The 12,500-nt window shown below is 32.8% G+C and overlaps 1 long non-coding RNA gene across 1 annotated transcript in view; it reads left to right on the top strand.

Moving 5' to 3' along the window:
* Positions 1-6,400: 6,400 nt before the first annotated feature.
* The window catches only part of LOC127855185 (uncharacterized), an 8,415-nt gene continuing 2,315 nt past the window's right edge, over positions 6,401-12,500 (top strand). Inside the window, exon 1 of the long non-coding RNA XR_008037385.1 lies at positions 6,401-6,479. This is a non-coding gene — a long non-coding RNA (uncharacterized LOC127855185). The remainder of the gene's footprint in view (positions 6,480-12,500) is intronic.

Genomic DNA, 12,500 nt, shown 5'->3' with positions numbered 1-12,500 from the left:
ATATAACATAAATTATTTAAACAATCACGTATCGGCACCACACGTAGACAATTACATTATTGTTGATATCTGCTGACATATCGAGTGTCATATATAAATCAAGTTTAGTCCCCGTCTCTTCTATAAAAACATACTGCCCCATGGTACTTAGGATCTTCCCGATGTGTTAATATGTTATTTTGATATTATGTTTAATATTATTTCGAACGAACACTTCGGTTTAACATTGTTTTGCGAAATAATTCAGTGTTTATTAACCTGAAATTAGCACTAACTTTTAATGTATGATCCATGTCAGTAATACACAGTATTTATGCATCTCTTCTCTATGCAAATAAACGAATATAAACGAATATAAAGTAACCTTAAATTATTATTATCAGTGTATTCTGTAATATACCCACATAAAGGTAGTATATATACGTGTTCCGTTCATACAATAAAATAAAGTGCTTAAATGAACGATACAACGATAAAAATGTTCCCAATCAGTTTGTTCTTTTTAGTTTTGAACATTCGGGTGGAAGGAGCAATGACACGGGGAGTGGGATATTCCCCTATATATATATATATATATATATATATATATATATATATATATATATATATATATATATATATATATATATATATATATATATATATCATGAGTACGAGTACAGCGACTGATCGATATTAAACACATTCTTTAAATAAAAGTTTGATCGTATGAAAATCCGATATTCCTTGGTGTTGTTATACATATTTTCAGTTTCTATATAAATGAATTGACATATAAATCACCATATTCTGAGGCTTTTATGTAAAATACCCAGAACAGCATTCATACGTGGTCCGTTTGCAAAGTTAATCAAAATGCTTATGTTGAATATATACATCCTTAAATGCTACCTTCCTGTTTTCGCTTAAAAGTTGAACTATTAAGGTTAATATGTTTACGTAATTTGATAAATAATAACCAGTCAATAAATGTCATTGTCGCCTGTTTATATCCAAGAATGTGTACACTTCATTATCACAATTCCGTTAATAAAACATGGTATTGTTCCGTTAATAAAACATGGTGTTGTTCTATTATGATAATTTTTAAAATCGTATTTAGTTTTTGTTATCAATTCATTTAATTTTATTTAGTTTTGGACTTTCGGGCGGAAGGAGCAATGAGCTGGAGAGCTGGATATCAGCCTTCAATCCGATCCCCTGGCCCAAGTGTTAATTTAACAACATCGTAACCATGCTATAATTCTGTTACTAGTTTGTCAGTGGAGAACCTCGGGGGGACTCCAGCGTACAGGTAAAACTAATTGATAATCACTTGACTATGTGCCAATTGACATAGGGGAACAGTTGCACACGCCATTTACTACTTCAATCGTGTATTAGCATCGTATTCGTACATACGTAAATGAAGACGACAGAAATACCAGTTCATATATTGCAAGAAAGTGTTTCTACCATCGAAGTTTTATAATGTTGAGCGTTATTTGCCATTTATTACACCTCACAATATCTTTCACCAAGCAATAAATGTGCTATATCGTGTAAATCGACCGACATATTACCCGTCTAATATTTAAAACATTCACTGAACCAGTTTCATTAAAGACAAGGCATGCCTGCTGTATTTTAGTTTGGTCCACGTACATACTGTTGGTTGTCTTTTCTATGGACTTTATGAAGCGTTCGGGAATAATTGGCCATTAACAAAGCTCATTGTAGTTTTGGCAAGGGCGTTAACGCAACAAGGGCGAATTAAAGTGTGCAGTAGTTACCTTTCTTGACGCAATTGTTCGCTAACCGAATATTATAGAACCGAATAGTATAGAGCAACGCACCCTGCCGCTGACATTTATATATGGCTTTGTTAAAGTGCCGTTAACAAGCATAAATTAATTTCTTTACCGGTTTTCCGTTCAAGATAAATATTGTTTCTCTCTGTCGACCTCTGAAATCAAAAGGCGAGAAGCGAGATCAAGATACGAAGAGCGAATTAACGATGCGAAAGCACGAGATCACGTCGTGAGAACGAGTTATAACGATTCATGATAACAATGTAGATTTCGTCTATTTTTCATCTTTTTTTCGCGTTCTTGACGTTGTGCATTCAAAGGTCGACAATTTCAAACAGGAGGCAATATCACGTTATTCGTATCGCATTATCGCAAAATTGCATCGTGATCTCGCATCGAATTGTCTAACATACGTATCTCAAACTCGCAAACTCGCTTTGGGAATACGAATTACCGATCTGTGAAGTAATAATTCCGTAATCAATGACATAATGAAATTATGAAGCTATATTAAATACTGTTACTATAAATTGAAACAAAATGACGTAGCGAGCAGGCCGTTATTCGTATCTAGCGGGCCAATATAAATTATAAAATAATTATAATAAATTTCAAAATAATAAAATCGGCCCAGCATCATTTGTCCGTCGGGCCGTCATTTCGGCAGCGGGCCGATTATAAAGGTCCGGCCCAGATTTGCCGTGTGTTATTGTCTAAATATTTGATATATGAAGGCTGGAAATATAAGTAATAAAAGCAGGGCAACATTATGTTTCTGTCTGTGTTTATTCACAATTATGTTTCTAATCCGGGTCCAATTGCGGCGAGAAAATGCGGTGGTAGAGCGGATTGGTGTTGTAGTGCTCAGCGGGCAAACTATTATTAGTATATTAGTCAACATACTAAGTAATTATAGCAATATTTAACCCTTAATATTAAAGTGTTCAATACATTTTTATGTTGGTAAATCGTGTAGCGCTGATGAATCAGAATCTTCATTAAAAACACCAGGCAAGCGTTCGTCTGATACCTTTAAAAACATCCTCACGTTTATACTGTGTAGTGTATACATTTACCAATGTAAGCAATATTGTTTTTTCGGCATAACATTTATTAATTTATAACATTAGCAACATACCTTATACTCATTGATTTAAAATGAATTTGTCTAACCTTTCATGCCAAAGTAAGCAAACTCAATACAATATGTCAATGGTAAAATAAATATAAATTGTTAAACGCTCACCACACGATGTTAACCCGTATTTCATGTTATAACAATAATTCAAGACAAAGTGTCTGCATTATGCATGAACTATTTGAAACTGTATTATTCGATAAATTTAACCCGGTCCTCATTTATTTTCGCAAATTATTCAAAACATACAAAAACGAGGACAGTCATCAACACAACAGACAACAAACATATACAACTCACAATGGTGGTGTAGGGTTCAAAAACAAATGATATGTGTTGAAAGTAAGCTGTTTTTTTCTGTTCTCTTTTTATGACTATCGATGCTTTTTTTTAAAGAAATACATAAAAACATTGTCAAATAATTGAACGCTTGAATGAATATTATACATTATTTGATTGTATTTCTCGCTTTATTGACTTTTATGATTGTAGATCAATGAACAAAAATTATCTTTTGAAATCCACTCTTAATACACGCTTAAACAAAATCTGTTGTTCCTCACAATAAAGCGATTTAATTCAAATCCGTTTAGTTATTTTGTTTCATAAAACAAACCGTATTTATACAGTTGGCATGTGCTACGTACATGTATAAATTTGATTGTAGTCTACGCTTTGTACAAAAGTTCCCATTTCCAATACGAATCAATAATAATTATAATAGTGTAATCCAAAAAACTATTATAATAAAACTAAAATTATTATGCATTATTTACACATTTGACATGTAGTCGTTTTTAGTGCGTCATGAAATTATACAGGTTTTATATTGAAAGTCAATATAATTTTAATATGACATATATTCGCATATGTAACCGGAAGGCGTTATTTCTGGGTTTATATCATGATCTCGCTTATTCGAGTCATGCGCAGACGAGATCATGTAAACACGATACCAGATCGCGATATTATGATCGTGATCTCGCATCGTAAATTTGCATTATTGTATCGAAATATGTTAATTCCGCATCGTAATATCGCGTTCTCGCCCATGTTATTAAAAGGAAGGTGGAGCGAAATAACGATGTTAGGTTGGAATATTACGATGCTTAAGTTCTATTATTAGCACATTACAGTATCGTAATATTAATAACGCGATTAAACATAGTGTTTCGTTGTTTCGACCTCTTAATACACAAGGATTGCGCGAAAACACGATGCGAATACAAGAGATTACCGTTCGGAATCATTATATTATCGCGATCTCGCGTTCTCAACTCACTATCTCGTGTTCTGATATCTTCAGCTCGCTCCTTCCTATCGTATATTCGCGTCCACGCCATTCCGACCGAGAGGTCGATAATGCGGAACAAAAAGTGGAAGTAACGGAAAATCGTAGTATATAATGGTCGAATGCGCGTAGTTTGAATGAAATATATAATTTATAATTACAGTACAATATAATCACAGTGGCATCACCAACTATTGATTGTGTGACATTACAGAAAACTGCTTTTCCATGATATATCTTTTCTTACAGTTGTATTTCTTGGAAACATTTTGAACGTTGGCTGAACATTATAACTTATAATTGGTATGTTTTATATTTCATGAATATAGTTGTAACATTTTATGTTTACAGCTTGCTGTCTCAGAATCCCAATGGTGATTTTTATATGGAAGTATCCAAAATAAAGTGTACTGAGTCTGTCCTTAGATCCAACGGCTTCTCGAGTTATACCCTTAACGTGAGGTTAGTTTTTAAATGTTTTACATACACATAATACTTATTCATGGTTCATTGTCAAGAACAGTGGTCCTTAGTTATGGTTTATTCAATATATACAATAGACATACAGTCCATGGGTATACATGATCAAAACATAGTAACATATATAAATGCATGACATGTGATCAGTATTGACTTTCATAAATTGTTTAATAAAGTATCAATTCATGAAAAGGTCTAGGACAATTTGATTACAGCTTAAACAATTTATTTAACAATTCTATAACGATCTCATAAAAAAAAACAAAGATGAATCTGGAAAAGAGCAAGAAGTCAGATTTGAGTAATGAATTATATACAATTTAAATATTATGTATATTATGTATTATTATTTATTTCCTAATATCATCGTATAATGAAAGTTCTAATAAAAAATGCTATTTATCCTCAAGAACATTGCAATATTGACATTTTCTATCTAGAAAAGGTTTCGATTCAGGTTAATACCATCTGACAGAATCTATTAATAATCTATGAGCTGAAACACTTAATCTAAAAAGATAAGACCTAAACTTATTTATACTAATTTAGGTCGCAGTGGTGTAGTGGATATGATGTCCGCCTAGCGATCGGGAGGGTTCGATCCCCACTGTGGGAGCGTAGATTTCCCCCATAGACACCAAGTACTGGTTCTAGTCCCAGGAAACGGACTCGAGAGCGTTTCAAACAAGGCTTTCTATGCAATCGAGCTAAAATAAATAGGTTTACCTTAATTTATACAACATTTTTAAGTGCGGTTGCAATTCAAATTTACAAAACTGCCTGTAACTTATTGTTCTTTAATTATAATTAAGTTCTATCATCCAGTTTTGGAAACATGTATCATTTAATGTAGACATTACCAGTGTTAAAACACTTGTATCACCTGCGCCTTGGAAGCTTTTGCCCCAGAATATGTATTTGGTTTATTTATTGAATTCTCAGACATATTGCTATAAATACACTTCACATACTTAAGAATGTGTAACTGAATATTTGTTAACCGATACCGCACATTTGTAATACATTGATGGCTCTCTGAGTTATCAAGAATATTCTTCCGAGATATACACAATTATTGTGTGTGTTTTTTCACGCCTAGTAGTTTTTTGCAAAAATTGAAGTGAACAGTTAAGCCCCAGATTTCTGACATAATTTTAAAATTGGGATAACAAGCTGATTAAACAACTCACATTTAGTATGTATTGACAATGCTGGATTATTTGTTAAATACATATAAACGCAAACGCGAGACACGACATACGAAGCGATACACGATATTTTGCGCGACAGTCGCGGCGATGCACGATATTTTGCGCGACAGTCGCGGCGACGCACGATATTTTGCGCGAAAGTCGCGGCGTCGCACGATATTTTGCGCGACAGTAGCGGCGACGCACGATATATTTAACACGATATATCGCCCTTTGGGCTACTTACACAAGGGCGATTTTTAGTGGTACATCTTGCGCGTCGCTTCGTGTACCGCGCAAAATATCGTGCGTCACCGTGACTGTCGCGCAACATATCGTGTATCTTTTCGTGTGTCGTATGTTGCCCTTGATGAAAGTAGGGCGAGATTATAGATGACACTATCCGGATTCCGTAGCTTACAGTGAATTTTACTTTAAAATCACGTTAAACTTGCAGTATTGAAAAATATCCAAATCCCCTGTAGTTAAATGTGTTTGTTTACTTTGTTTCAGTGTAGAAGATGTCGTAGACGATGTCGTACAAACAACACTTTATGACACCTTTACCGTGACCATTTCTGGTTTACCAAGTAAGACAAAGTACTGATACGAGTGCTTTTTTCCGACATGTATCTTATATTCAGATTATGATCACAGTTATTGTTGATGTGTTTAGGGTAACAATATATTTGGTATTGAAACGAAGCATCATACAAATACAAATGTTTGTTTAAAAATTAAATCCAGCAAATATAATAACTCGATACGTTGACATAATTATTTCCAATGGCTTTTGTAACCATGGATATGTTTGTGATGATTTTCTATTTTTTCAATATTTGCCAAAATACAAATTCTTCAACATTCAGATGCGTAGCAATTAACTTATTTGGATTCTAACATGATTCGTTCTTACGAACGACTGTTAACGTGCAAACATTGTTTTAAATATAACCTGACCCGGAATAATGCACGTTTAAACAATTCCAGTATAAAAACAACTACCGGAAGCTTTCAAAGTCTTTATATTATTGACTTGACTTATATTACGTGTGAAACCGTCTCAAAAACATTACGCTCATGTACAATTTGTCTGCTGTTTGTGAAGTGGATGTTTCTATTGTGTAATTAACAATGAAGGGTGTCGATATCTTTTTAAATATATAAAAATCAAACACTATTCATTTTTGTAGAATGTGTTTTCTACTATTTCGCAAACTAACATTTCTTTTTCAGCATATAATAAACGGTTCGATTCCATTATTTCTTTAACATTTTGAACCAGTGAAGTTGACGTATCGTCATTATCTTTTTTGCATAACTTTATTCCTCCGCGCCGTACGTTTGTTGTTAGCTGAGGACGAAATACTTGTTACATATAAAATCCGCTTATCATTATTTATATAGCATCAAAAATGTAATACTCAGGCAATTTCTTCGGATGTAAAAGGATTGAATTGGTGACATGCATTTGTATACAATTCTAATTATACAATTATACAATTTTTCCTAATTCAACAATTGTTTAAGTTAAAATACACTTGCAATCAATCCAACATTTTATAAAGCGGCGGAGATTTAATCATCGACAATACACATTATCACTTGGTAGCATCAATGATGTACACTATCTTTTAATCACCTATACATTCAATCGTTAAAATGAATCAACAATACATCTCATCATTTGAAAACAAGTCACCTCAGTAATGGCAATCATCAACAAATCACAGTACGCCTAAACATCGGTACATATTACTCTTAGGATACATGCAAGCAAACCAATTATCTCACAATGTAAAAATGCGACGATTATGTATAAAATATTAATGATATTATATTTAATATTAAATATGAATGCAAAATGAAAATAGCTGATGTTATTCAAATGTTGTAAACTATTGTACTGTGTAGCAACTTAGTTAATTTATTGTGCTGTTTTCCACTTAATACCTTTCAAGATTCAAGAATCCATTCTTCATATGTTCTATGAAGTATTTTCCTTAATACAAACATGTAATGCTAATACCAATTGATCATCATGTTACTGTTTACAATAATTAATGACCAATACATACGCCGTTTGTTGACAGCTACAACATCTACTACACCGACTACAACGGTACATATTACTCTTAGGATGCATTCAAGCAAACCAATTATCTCAAAATGTAAAAAAAGCGCCGATTATATAAAATAATATGATTATAGGTGCTACCTAATTTACGGGCAAAAGCTTTTTAAGTTTTTTTGATAACCATGTATTTTCAATAAATATATGGACACGATTGTGTTCAAAATATTATAATTGTTGCAATAATTAGGTAATGCATCCAAAAAAATCAATCTTAAACGAGTTACATGTTCCTAGCTTAAAGATCTAGCATCTTATATTTTTTTTGTTTTCTAGCCACAGGAATTTAAAGCTGGTTCGGTGGCTGTGGTATAGTGGATGGGGTGTCTGCTAACTGGCTTAGTCACTGGGAGGTCTCTGTATTGATCCCTTAAGTGGGAGCATTCTTTAGATAACCCTAAAGACATACTATGGCGTACCATTTGGGTTGAAAGTCAAGAAGACCTACAAGGTAAAAAGAGAAATATACGTCGAAGTACAATAATTGTACGTCGACATACAAATATAAAATACACTTCGAAGTTTATATTTATACGTCAAAGTACAATTTGTACTTCGACATACATGTTTGTACTTCGACATACACATTTTCTGAACAGCCAATCAAAACACTTGTCTCTTGAGCGGCTTTTCCTTCAGATATATTCATAATAAATGTTAAAAATATCTTTTTTAATTGAGGACAAAATGAATACAAATATCAGAATGGCAAAAAAAAAACACCTAGAAGTTTCAAGTATTTAATGTATTGAAATAGATTACCGGTATATACAAATTTGAAGAAGACTCAATTGTTACCTTTTTAAAATTAAAATTATTCAGCATATAGTGAGTATTTATTGATCATGCGGGTCGGAGTATCACGACCGTCCAGCGCATTACTGTGTAGGAAATTCCCAACGGTAACCAAACAGTTACCAAACATTAACAGGATAAATAATGTATAACCTCCCCGTTGGTCGTATTTTGTGATAACCATAACTTGCATAAGTCAGAGGTTAATTCCGCCATGCCAGGTCAATAAATACGCACAATATCTATGAGGTAGCGGTCGATAGTCGCATAATTTGGTATACATAATAATAATAATAATGTTTAATAAATACGCACAATATCTATGATTAAGCGGTCGATAGTCGCATAATTTGGTATAAAAAATAATAATAATGTTCAATGTAAAATATCTCTAAAAGCAAAAGATGTAAGGTGTCTTCTGATTGGCTAACACTCAAGGGTCGGTGAACATTGTTCGTCGAAGTACATTTCTCGTTCTACCTAGTAGGTCTTGTAGACTTTCGACATCATGGTACGTCATATAGACACTAAGTACTGGTCCTACCCAGGAAACAGTTTGTTTCAACAAATGTCTCAATTCAACTTGACAGCTTGCTAAAGCAGTTGCGTTTAGCATACAGTACACTGATTTAACATAATCAAAATCATGTGATGTGTCAAATCAATTTTGATTGACAAATTTGACAGGATTTTTTTTTTAATCCAATAAGTTTTAGACTGTCAAATAACACACACTACGTATTGAAAGCCATACCTGGAGCTTTCGTCTGTATACCACTGACTTCATCAGAAGAATGATTTCTACTGTTGGGAAACGTTAACACCGCTACTTGCCTTCTTATTTATTATCAATGTATAATTATGTGTAACAGCATAACAACATACTTGTTTCGCAATTAAAGTGTTTAATAAATACAGGTGTCTTGCAGGTTTCTAATTTTCTTTCGCAAACTATTGTTGAATTGTTTAAATTTTGTCGCCACTAAAAAACTAGCCATTTTGTAGCAATTCTTAAATCACAGTCTAAACTGCATACACTTAGCTCTATAGCTACAATTTGAATGCAAATATTAGAATGCATCATGTTATATCATCCATATTTTTTTATTTAAACATTTAAATAACACATAACACAGTACATATATAATCAAAATAATTAAAGTACTGACAGTACTTGTGTGACGATGCTCATGAAGTGGATTGATATAAAAGCATCTATTTAAGTTTATCTACATTACCACAATTGTGTATGTGGGTACGAACATTTGTGGTAGGAAAAAAATGGGTACGAAAATTTTGGGTACAAAATGATGCAAAAAAAAAATGGGTACGAAAATGGATTTGGTTACGAAAAAAAAGTGGGTATGAAAAAAAATTGGGTACGAAAACAATTGGGTACGAGCAAAACATTGGGTTCGAAAAAAAATTGGGTACGAAAAATGTACGGTACGAAAAAAATGGGTGTACGTGGAAGTAGTACCCGTGGGGAACTTGATCCATTCAGCGAAACTGGGAGGTGGGTTACATTCTCGATGAAATATAACAAGAAATATCTTTAAAAAGATATTCGACGTGTATTTTCTGTACCACTTATCTTTAAAAAACGTTCTGTTACAGTAAAACGTTTGTGGGTTATAACATTACGTTTCAGCATATAAATTCAAAACCTGACATGCTCTTTAATTACACCATGCTCTTTAATTTTACATGTATATCATACCAAACTTTATAGTTCGTTGTTTCCTTTCCTAAGTTAATGGTGCTATGTGTACGAACGTGATTTCACATGCCCATGTGCATGAATATATAATTTTTCTCTTTTGATTATTGTTTTTTTCTCTAATTCAATAAGCTTAGGAATGTTTGTTCGTTGAGAACGGCAATTATTTCATGATGATTCCCGAAAGTAGGTATGAGCACATAGTCGTAAGAGCACTTGAATACGTGAGTTCACCCGTGAACACAAGGTAAGGTTAACTAAATCTCCGCGATATGACCTAATATGTGTTTAAAACAGCAAACAATATCCAACAAACGAATGAATTATCAAACATAGTATGTTCACTGATGTGGCTCTGTAATTTTTGTTTGAAAAGTTTTTTAAATATGCAAAATGAGAAAGAACGCATAAGAGCGAGTTTCACAGACATCATATGGCTATACTGCTGTTTATATACCATAGTCGCAACAACGTTTACAAATGGCAGGTTCGAAATAATTCGTTTTCTTTACACTCATGATCGCTTTGAAAGTTAATTATACACGTTTTAATTCGCAATCTATTTACTGAATCACGACAAATGTCAAATACAATACAAAAACATGCATAGTTGTTTCATTGATCTATAAACATATAATGCATTGAATATAACTGATTTAAAATTAACGTTTTCAATCTATTATTAAATCTTTTTTCCCAGAATATGCTGTCCTATTTATAGCTGAGCTTCCTATACCTTTATCAATGATAATCAGCGAGGTATGCCGATTAGAAAAATCGAGCTATCTCAATCGGACTGGCTCGGTCTTTTACAAAGGTCGCCATTGTGAAGAATTTTTTCATGGTATGATAACTAAGACGAGCTGCTTCGCAGCATTGTCAAAAAGGTATGTGGTATTGTGTGGAGATACAAAACACTTCACATCGTTTATTTGCACATAAAATAATAGATACAAAATAAGTAATACTAAAACACTGTCATCAATCTACAGTACAAGAATATTTACGTATATGAAATTACAAAGTGGTGTTATTTTATTACCTTTTACAAAATTAACATTGCTGGTTTTGTACTAGCCATAAAACATTTATCATGGATTAACAAGTAGCAACCAATTTATTAATTACCCAATAGAACGGAAATCATATTAAGTGCATTATGCATTTACTAAACAAGCTATTTGCTACTGTTTAGAATTACACTATCTTACTAAAAATGATCACAACAGGTACTTAGTGCTTTTATATACTTGTGGTAAGTTTTGTATTACTAGTTTGACATTTATTTGCAGACACTTGTCGATATACAGACTAAATTTGCATGGGAACTTTCATATTTTTTCAGCATTATTGCCTTCAAATTGTTAATTTAACAACCCTTTGACATTGTTTGCACATCTGATCTTATTATACCATAGCTGATTTTTGTTTATAGATAGACATAAATAGACTTTTCAAAGTTCTATAAAAGTTCACACATGTTCCATCCAAGTAAACCAACAGAACTAATAAAGATCACCACAGATAATTAATGTGTGTATAGCTTGGAAATTTTGATAGTTCAGGAATCCCTCCTTTGTTGATTTCTGTAAACCAAAACTGTTAGTTTTGCTGGATAGAATGGCTTGTATGATGCCCAGCTCTTGCCTTCGCAGAACAGCTTCTAAAAACGGAAAACCAACAAATATCTTAAAATTTGATCGATAATGCAGACAATTTATAAATGTCTTGTTTTTTGTTGATTTCGAATCTGGAAGATTTTTTACGTAAGATTGTGGTCGGAAAATCCAACGGTATCGGATTTTGTGGTTTTAGGCCTAAACTTATTATAGTGATATGTAACCTTTCGGGATATCGGTAAAGTGCGAGCAGACGAGGTGTAAATTCGTTAAAAATTAAAGCTAAAAGTTAGATCGGAATATCTTTAAATTTTGTGAATAAATGTGTTTCTAATGGATAACA

Source organism: Dreissena polymorpha, chromosome 13, assembly GCF_020536995.1.
Source record: "Dreissena polymorpha isolate Duluth1 chromosome 13, UMN_Dpol_1.0, whole genome shotgun sequence".
NCBI lineage: Eukaryota > Metazoa > Mollusca > Bivalvia > Myida > Dreissenidae > Dreissena > Dreissena polymorpha.
Note: the sequence above shows the minus strand (reverse complement) of the source record. Positions and strands in the feature narration are given on the sequence as shown.